This window comes from Gavialis gangeticus, unplaced genomic scaffold (genome assembly GCF_001723915.1).
Source record: "Gavialis gangeticus isolate Ggan-Ray unplaced genomic scaffold, GavGan_comp1, whole genome shotgun sequence".
Classification (NCBI taxonomy): Eukaryota; Metazoa; Chordata; order Crocodylia; family Gavialidae; genus Gavialis; species Gavialis gangeticus.
The window spans coordinates 60,139,868-60,150,492 of record NW_017729004.1 but is presented as its reverse complement, the minus strand read 5'-3'; positions in this window follow the sequence as shown (position 1 = coordinate 60,150,492).

The following is a 10,625-nucleotide window of genomic DNA, read 5'->3' as shown; positions in this document are numbered from 1 at the left end:
GAAAGAACGAGAGCTCTGAAATGGTTTCAGTTCTGATACCTGCCATTCATGAAGCATGTTTATAAATTGGGGAGGGACAAAAGAAGAGTAATGATTAAGGTATTGGAAGATTGTCTCGTAAGACTTATAATACAGATTGCTTGCTGTCAAGTCCAGAACCATTGCCAAGAATCAAGTTTTGCCCAATTTACATGCCCAAGCCCAGAAGTTAGGCAGAATAGATGTCTTAGAAGTGTCCTGTCTTAGAGAACCTTACAGACAGTTTTACAGTACCTACTTTGCCTAATTGCTGGGCTTGATTCAAGGGCAAGGCTTGATCTTTGTTGGAGGACTTAGGCTTGTGGTACAGACTTGCCTATAGTAAGGCTTCAGGAGCTCATCCTGTTTAGTTTAACTACGATAAAATTAAAGGGTGACCAGTTCACATATGTTCGTGTAACCTCTGTGCGGAGCAATGCCTAAGTAACAGCTCCCAGGTTCTCTTGCCTAAACTTAACTCTAGTCAAGGAGAATTTGGTCATTTTATATATGAGAAAGGAACAGGGGGTAGGGTATCGTCCTGTATAATCCTGAAGTTACTTCCTGAACTTCCTTGTCATCCCCTGGAATGTAAACAAAACGGGCACTTCATAACATGGTAATTTTTCACATTTTGTTTATCATAAAGAAAATTACTAGAGCCAATATGAATCATGATTCTTTGGTTCAGTAAAGGTCATCCAGCACCATCTATAACGTCAAAACAAAGCAGATAATAAGCACCTGTGACAAAGGACTGTATTTTCACAATAACAAGCTGCAGCTGAGATCACGATTCCCCCTTTTTCAACAATCTTCCATGACATCTGTAAAACCATCCATTACTGAAATGCACAGCCATTAATACAGGCACAGTCTGGGCTAGTTTGGCCAGGATGGCTGCTCTCTGGAATGATAACAAAAAAGCCAGATGATCAAGTGCATAAACAAACAGAACTCTGATATATTTTTGCTGCTATACTGATATAGTAAATATTAGTGGCACCCTATTAGCATATTTGGCATTCATGGTTCTTTCTGAAATACATTCCCTTTCATGTCATGTCGTCACAGTACATTTTATTTGCAAAAAACGATGGTGACATGGCCTGCAGAACTTTGTTACTGGAAATTTTTCCACTGATCAGTATGCACATTGAACAGAATAATGGTTTTGGCTGTGTTCCTTGAAATACAGACAAAGTGATGTTACAAATATATAAATGATTTTGCTCATTATGGGGTCTGAAGACATCTTAAATGTCAGGTTTTCTACGACAGTATCCAAAGAGATGCCTCACTTTCAAACTCTGTTTATGACATTTATTCAATCAGAACTCTATGTCCTTTATGAGGAGTTAAACCTTAAACTGGGAGCAGGCAATTATTTGGGCTGGCCGCTTAATGAGTTTCAGTGACCTGTTGAAGGCCACACCTCTCTCTCTCCTTCTCCCCATCCCTTCCTCCCAGGGCTGCAACCAGCATGGAAACCTGAATCCTCCTGCAGCTTTAGCATGCCCCCCTACAGTGGCCAGGGTCCACCTAGCCCCAGCTTTTTTGTACCCCTCTCCCCACCTTCCTTCAGTCCAGATCTGGCAACTGCCAGCCATGTCCAAGGCTGCCCAAATGCAGCCAACAGCTTTCAGGTTGAAGCTCCAGGTACAGTGGGTGGGAATGGTGGGGTGGGGAGTGCTACAGCTGCAGGCCGTGACCACTGCAGAAGACCTAAACCCACCTGCAGCTACAGCATACCCCACTCCAGTTTCCCTTCCCACCCTAATGCCTGAAGCCCCGACTCAGAAGCTGACAGCCATGTTTGGGCAGCTGTGGATGCGGCTGCCAGCTGCCAGGTCTGGACTTGGGGGAGAAAGGGAGCGGGTGTGCTATAGTTGTGGGTGGGTTCACGCTTCCACTTCCATGCTGGTGGCAGCCCCAGCCCAGAGAGAAAAAGAGAAAGACGTTGCACCTGGCATGCTTGAAGCATCCCTGGCTGCCTGGTACCATGTGAATGCCTGCCTGTGGGCTGGATCCATTCACTTGGCAGGCGCCTGCCTGCAGGCCAGACCCAAACAGTTGGAAAGCTGGATCTGGTCCACAGGCTGTATTTTGCCCACCCCTGACTTAAAATCTAATAATCTTGGCCAAGATCTCACCAATTCAATGTTTTCTTGGCCACAGGATGTACTATTGCTACAAAATTGTGCAAACTTTCATTTTTAAAACAACTGAAGTTTCTAGACATCACAGATGTTCTGAAAGCAAACGAATGGAGTTATATATTTCCAAGTCAACAGATAACCTTAAAGAGCAGCTGTGTTATTTTTATTTTGCAATGTAAATTTTTAAGACTCTATTTTCCACAATGTCAATTCTGATTTGAAATGTGACATTTTAAGGGCAGTTAACTTTCATTCGTGCTAAGGGACCATGCTTTGTCTATTGCCCTCTTTCCACGCAAAAATGCCTGACCCGAGTGTAACAGTATTTTCATTGTAAATTGGCTGACTTATCTGTGGTTATAGGCTAGTGCCTGATTACTGCTTTCATTCAAACTGGTAACCCACCCATGTTACAATGAGATTAAAACTCTTAAGAGCTAATAGTCCTCCAAAGCCTTTCCACAGTTCCTCCGAGCTTTAGAATCATAGAAGATGAGGGCGGGAAGGGACCTCTGGAGGTTATGTAGTCCAACCCCCTGCTCAAAGCAGAACCATCCCCAACTAGATCATCCCAGCCAAAGCTTTGCCAAGCTGGGTCTTGAAAACCTCCAAGGATGGAGATTCCACCACCTCTCTGTGTAACCTTTTCCACTGTTTTACTATCCTCCTAGTGAGAAAATTCTTCCTAATGTCTAACTTAAACTTCCCTTGCTGCAACTTGAGACTGTTGCTCCTTGTTCTGTCATCTGCCACCACTGAGAACAGTCTAGTTCCATCTTCTTTTGAACCTCCTTTCAGGTAGTTGAAGGCTGCTATTAAATCCCCTTTCAGTCTTCTCTTCACCGGACTAAATCAGCCCAGTTCCCCCAGCCTTTCCTCATAAGTCATGTCCCCCAGCCCCATAGGTGGCAGGAGAAAATATTATTTGGGGGGGCTTAGGGTATGGGGGTGGTGTAGGGTGATGGGTGGTACAGGGTGCACCCGCTTGACCCCCACCCCTCCCTCCCACAGAACTGTTGCAGTGGAGCATGCAGTGGGAGCACCAGATACAGCACTGCAGCAGTAGGGCATGGCAGTGGCACTCGAGCAATGGAGCTGCATTTGTGGGGGCTAAGCCCCATTAGCCCTGGCCTTCTGCTGCCTATGCCCAGTCCCCTCACCATTTTTGTTGCCATCCACTGGACTCTCTCCAATTTCAGAGAATCATAGGACCAGAAGGGACCTACATATTTCTATTGTTGGTTGTTTCCAGAATACGGTGTCCTTATTTTAAATATAAAAGCAGCTCTAGGAAAAACTAGTTGCCTTCTTTTACAATTTATTTGTTGCAAGTCTACCCTACTTCATGTTTCCTAGTACCTCCATTACTAAAGATGTATATTTTTACCTCCATAAACATATAAACATATTTTCCTCCTTGGTGCTAATGAGATACAAACAAATTTTATGCATTAAGTAGATTTTTTTTTGGTGGAAAGGGAGGACATGATCCAGGTAAAGCAGAACCTGTGATCTAAATTTTACTAAAATATTCAGTTCATAACCAATGGAAAGTTCTATCTGAAGGAAGGAAACAATTGACTCACTTTTCTATTTCACTGTTTTTCCTGTTCAGGTCAGATCTGAAGTAAATCAGACTGCTGACCTATCTGAGGTTCTTAGTCACCAATATCTACACCATTACAGCTACTGATAAAAATATGCTAACATATATAAAGGATAAAACTATGCCCATGAATATGTAAAATCAATCACAAAGCAATCATCATATGCATTACAAACATATTTCATCTTCTCTGGGACTAGCTATATTATGCGGAGCCAATACTGTACTCATGGCAATGCGCATGATACGAGCTTCCTGAATGTTGTCTTTCATGGCCAGGGTTCAAATGTTTTTTGTCTGAGTGTTTAACAATTATGTGCTTTTCTAATTAGTTTACTGCCTGTTGCAGAGCACTTAGGTGCCCTGATCCTTTTAAAGAGGAAAAACTGCTAGGGAAAGAGCCCTAGCAGTGAGTGAGGAGCCCCAGCTGTTGGTTGCCAGGGCAACCAGCGTTAGCTAGTGGCCCACACCCGTCAGCGGTCAGCTGGCCAGAAGGGGCAGGGCCTGGCTCACATTTAAACCCCAGGGCCAAAGCCAGGCTGGCAGTTCCCTGCTGGCAGCCAAGGGGGAAGGAGCTCTGCCTGCGCAAGCAAAGGGGAGAGGCCTGACTGCATGTGCACCTCCTGATACTGTGCTGGGATGGAGTATTTCCCGGTAGGGTTTGAATGATGTTATAGCCAGGTGGCTTGAGCTTATGTTATAGCCCAGGGGCTTGTGTTTGATTTATTACTGTTTAAGACCGGTGGTTTGGGTGAGGCTGTTAGGGGATGGAGAAGGCCTCATAGGGGGCCCACAGCAGCATGGGGACCCCAGTGCCAGTGAGGGGGCAGAGCGAGACAGGGTCATGAAGGGCCTGTTGCATTGGCGAGGCTTGGGGTGTGGTAAAGGGGTGGTTGGAGCCATGCGTAGCCCAGAAGGCTAGGGTGCCCCGAAACATTCATTACAGAACGGGACAACAAAGGGGTCTAGGGTCTGCAGGGTCAGATATTACAGCAAGCTGTGTCCAAGAGGACGTGAAGGCAGCCTCGCTATTACATATTTTATCAAAGACATGGTGGGTGAGAATTGAGGGTGCCCTTTGGGCCAGCTTGGCATGGGAAGGGGGTCTTGGGGAGATCACGGCCCTCTAGCAGGACCCCATGCCATGACAGGTCATATTTAAAACCAGAAACAAATTTTATTCTTTCAGATGTTTATGTCCATCTACCACCCATTTTAATGGGATAGAGATAAAGAACACTGGAAAGATTGCAGAATTTCTGCTTCAAATTTGAGATTCTAGTTTAATTGGATGCCAGGCCAGACCTGAAATTAAAATGGACCTTTATACATAGTCTCTCTCTCTTCTCAGCTTCTCTTCTTTCTGTTCCTAATCTTCTTCCCCCTGAGAAAATGTGAGTGTAACAAAAGCTGATCTAATATCTTTCCCATTCACTTTTGCTATGTGACAGCAGTTATGCAAAAGAACATAAAAAGATGACAACAAATTAGACAAAAGTTACTCCTACACCATGTTTTTCTTTTAATGGCACCTTTATTACAACAGAATGACCTGGAAAGGAAGCATACAGCTATCCAGCAGTGATTGAAATATCTGAATTCTGGAAAACACTTGCACTCCCACCCCCAATTCTCTTATTTGGTTAAGAATCAAAAACTAAAATATTTATTTTTTGTCAGATTTTGCTGTTCTCTTTTTCCATTTTGCAACTGAAAATGGAGAAAAAGAAACAAATTCGAGAAAACAGAAGCAAAAACAAAAATGTGTAGGGTTTTGTTTGTCCTTTTTTTTAGAAGAAAAAGTAGGAATTCTCAGGCTTGTTGCCAAAAAACCCCCCAAAACCTGTAAAAATATTATTTTGAATTATTTTCAGAACATATTCTTACCATTTTTGAAATCGCTGCACTATCCATGTACTTAACTGGGTCTCCTCCATCCTCAGAAATGCTGTTTGAAACCTCTTTAAAAAAAGAAAAACAGCTTCATGTTATACCATGCTGAGGAGAGCTAGACAGTCCTAAATGAAATGCAAATATGTCAGTGAAGTAACAAGAGTTTTACACCAAATTTACTGAGAAAAAATTTGTTGTATTATATTTTCCCAAGATGTAAGGTCAAATTTCACAATCCCAACATACCCAGAAGCACTAATTTAAATAAAATGTTTACAGGATGAAAGGGTGGGGAATATCTGATCTTAAACTCTAAGCATTTGTAGTTAGTTTTTGCGACACTTCTCCAAGTTAGTGTTGAATTCTGTAGCATGGTACCCCTCTCACTACCTATGCCCCCAACTTCTGCAGCCTGTTGGGAGCCTGGCTGGCCAGATGGAGCAGGCCCTGGGCTGTATGTCTGACACCTCTGGTGTTTAGGTATTGTAGTCCCAATCCAATTGACATCCATAGGGCTGTTTGTAGAAGTGCTCAGCAACGTGAATAAGGGCTTCAGAACCTACCTTTTGTTATACAAGAGTCTTTCATATTTCAAGAGACTATAGCTCTCAAAAGAAATATTTATGATACAATATAGCTGAATGAAATCTGTGCAGCTTAGGCAGAATCATTGTTTTACTCTGAGGTATTGCAAATAGCTTTGCTACTGAAATACTTATGTGATCACGGTGTGTTTATGAACCTCACAGACAGCATGTTTATGAGCTTCAAAAGGCCAAGGGAAGGAGGTTGTATTTTCATTTAGTAGTAAAATTACAAATAGCATGAAGTAATAATCTTGTCTATAACACTGTCAGTAATATTATGTATTGGAAGAAGTTCCAGCAAAATTAGGAAATGTGGATAAATAGCAACCACGAGGATACTGTTAGCTAACTGCATCAATTTTAATATCTATCCAGCTATGGTGGTCCCTTTACTAACCAGATAGTTTAAATTCTATCAAGCTGAGAGAGGCTCTGCCATACTCAGAAACATTAAAGAAAATTAAAATGTAGTCACTCTGTTTTTCTTCATGATGCTCTTGCTTGTCAAATCACAAATTACAGATATTCAGGTGTTTGTAGGTAGGAGTTATTTGATCATGTAAGTAGGTACAGATGATCTCAAATTGCTATACTTCTTAAGAATAATATTTGATTTAAATAAATGCCTGCTCTTAACTCCTGGTACTTATGAAAGCTTATTTCATCTCTGATTTACCTAGTTTATAAATGCAAATTTATCCTGCCTTTGCCTGACTTCAGACTAAGATGGCTACTACCTCTCCCTGTACACTCATAGAATCATAGAAGTAGGGTCGGAAGGGACCTTGTAGATCTTCAAGTGCGACCCCCTACCTGGGCAGGAGAAAAAACAGGGCTCAAATGATCCCAGCCAGGTAGGCACCAAGCCTCTTCTTAAAAACCCCCAGGGTAGGAGCCAGCACCACTTCCCTTGAAAGAGACTTTGTCCCACTGTGTTGCCTAGGCTAGGCGGCAGGGGCTATTCACAGGTGCGGTCCCACTACTGCTCGCCAGGGGAGTTTTGACCTGCTCTGTCTCCGACCTGGGCCGGTTCACCCCTCCTTAGGCAACCTGGTGACCCCTGGCTCCCCCGGGATTGCCATATTGATGCCGAACTTAGTGCAGACACCCAATTGGCATAGCACACTGCAGCCAGAACTCCTGAGCTCAAGCAATCCGCCGGCCTCGGCCTCCCAGTCGCAGGATTACAGGCGAGCGCCACCGCACCCAGCATCCTACCAACCCTTTTAGCTATCCAGCTGCCTCATCCTCAGCACCACCAGATTCCAGCTCAGAAGAAGAGATTTCAGCCAGTAAGCATTTAATTATTTTATTCATTTCATTTGCTTTTTTTAAGGAGTGATATTGTACTACATGCTATGATATGCAACTGGTGCTTTTTTTTTTTTTTATGGGAGCACACTGGATGCCACTATCTTGGGTAGCTGAGAACTAGTAGTTTTCTTGATCAACAACATGCTCGAAGTGTCAGCCTGGCTGGTGGGAATATGTTCATAATCACTGTTTTGTTATGCCCCTTTCAAAGTTCTCTGTTCCTGTCTGAAGAAGCCATCCTCCAAGTAGCCACATGCCATCTCTTTCTTTTTCTTACCCCTACCCCCCCCTCCCCTATGCTCCCAAAAGGGTGACTGTGCTGGGGGCCAACTTCAAATCAACAATACTATAGCCAGTGAGTATTTAATGACTCAGTCCACCTCATCACCCATCCACAGTTCTACCTTTTGTGGCCTCCTTAAGGTGGAAATCCCACTTCCCTTAACCTTCTCCCTGTCCCCATTTGGCACATCAGATTAAAAAAGAAGAAATTTTACAATAAAAGTGTTCACTGGGTGCACCATAAACTAGGAAACATACATTTCATGAAGTAAATTGCAAAGCGTGTTGCAAAGCATTTTGTAAGTATTTTCAAAGTAGAACATATAGCATGTCATCAGTAATTAAGGAAAAATTTCCTGTGCAAATCTTAACATTACAGTGCCTGAAAATACATGTGAGTAGTAAGCACCAATCATGTTAACACCAGATATGCTGAACGATAACTGTAAAGCTCCATTTGCTTCCCTGTGAGGTTTTTTGTGCATATCCATAGGGGATAGAAAATAGAATTTTAAGTACAGTAAATGTTCTATTACTGCTCTAACAATAAATGGGAGAGCTGCCTTATTGCTGGTTCCTGGATAGGTAACTAGTCATGAAGAACATCAGGTCTTCAGGGCCTTCAAAATATCATACAGCAGGGATGCACCCACACAAACAACATTACATATTCACTTGAATAGGAGGATAGAATATACACGAAGAATTGCATCATGTGAATACATTTTATTTCAATGTTCAGCAACCAAACTAAGCAGAATAAACCACCTTGCCTCCATATAAACAAGCCCATAATAAAAACATACAAGACAATAAAAGGGAGAATGAAAAGCATACATCTTCCCCTCTCTTTTACTGATATTTATCTAAAGAAGACTGAGTGTGAATAGGAAGAAGAAGAAAAAAAGGCTACTGTTCTTTAAAATATCCTTAAAAACCTGGCACCATTAAGTATACTGGACAATATAGAGGAGGTTGGATAGATATCTGGCTGGAGTATTATGATCCCAGCGCTCGTTCCCACCCAGGACAGGGGGTTGGATTTGATTATCTGTTCAGGTCCCTTCCGACCCTAGAAACTATGAAACTATGAAAATAATGATTTCTATTGCACCGGTATAAATTTGCTAGGTACCTAAATATACATGTGCAGAAAAACCACTAATGTCAGTGGAATTCTCTAGATGTACACTACTCTGTAATTTTTAGGGTGAACTTTGATGTCACCCACAGCCACCCTGTGTCCTTCTATACATGAAGATTTACTGAGCAATAACCAAAGTTACTGTGCAGTATGGGCACACCTCTACATGTGCATGCCCATACTGTGCAGTACATATGGTGACTTATGCTGATTTGAGCGTAAATTTGATACCTGCAAATTTACACCTGATTAGTTACCGGACAGTAATGTACGTCTAGATACATTACTGTGCCGTAACCTAGGAGGCCTCCTTGCTGGGTCTGCCCAGCTACTAGGTGCCAGCCTGAACCCAGCCCCAGGGCTCCTGGTTGTCCGCCTCTCTTGGCTTCAATTTGGGACTAAAGTTAGTCTCAAGTGCTGGCAGCTGGCTCTGGCTTGAACTTGGAGCTAAACTTAGTCCCAAATGCTGGCAGCATTTGGCTGGAGGGTGGAGCTCCCCCAGTGGCCACAAGGGCACATGGCAAGCTGCTCTGACCAGGGACTAAATTTAGTCCCAGGTTGGCTGCACATGTAGATGCCCGCCCCCCAGTAGCATAACTGCACTTCTCCATCTATATCATGCTTTGCAGCCCACACCACAGTTGTCTACATTGTGTGGCTTAAATACAAAGTAGAGTCCTTATAGGAATGCATCTAGTCTCTCTTTTTGGGCTTGTCCTTATTTCTGGGCAATAGAGAGAGGAAGGGTATAAAGAAAAGCCAGAAGGCAGGAACAGGTAATTATGAGATTGCTGCTGTAGGACTTTCTGCCCTCAAGTCCTGTGGCACATGGACACGTTTCAGCTCCCCATGCAACTGGGAAAGAAGCACAGGCAGATTCAAAAGAGTCTGAAGGTCATAGCTTCTAGGGTCAGGCTGCTCTGCTGCTGAGGGTAAAGATTAGGTTTAGACACTGGATATGGGATTTAGGGTGACCTTAACTCCAGCCCTAGTTATCAGTGTAGACATATCCTGAGAAACATGACCCTTAATATTAGTAGTTAAGGGGTCTGGATCTCACTGAAGTTCATAAGAACCAGGTACCTAAATATTAGGGCTGTGCAAAGCTTTGGTTGCCAATTCAATTCAGAGAAGATTCGGCGGCCAAATCTCTGAACCAAATCGGGAGACCAATAAAAAGGTCTGAATCAATTTGAAGCCTCTGAATCAATTCAGAAAAGATTCAGGGGAGATCTGGAGATTTGGGCAGTCCCTGCTCACCGCTGCTGGGAGCTGGACCTGGGCTCTGTGCCGGTAAGTAGCGGGTGGAAGGGGGGAGGGCTGGAAAAGGAGGGAAGGGGACCATGGGGGGACCCCTGAAAGGCCCCATCCCCTGCCTACTCCCCTAGCACCCCTGTGTGCCCCACACCTGCTCTCCCAGCCCTGTCAATGACTACCTCACCTGGCCCCAGCATCCTGTCACTTTAAAAAAAAACAAAACAAAAAACCCCCCCCAACAACAACAAGCCCCATATTCATCAGCTGCTGTAGCAGCCATCGGGGCCTCTTGGGGCTCATAGCAGAGCCCCCTCATGCAGCATGGGGCAATGGGGATCACCCTCTACCTGGCAGGAGCTGGTGAG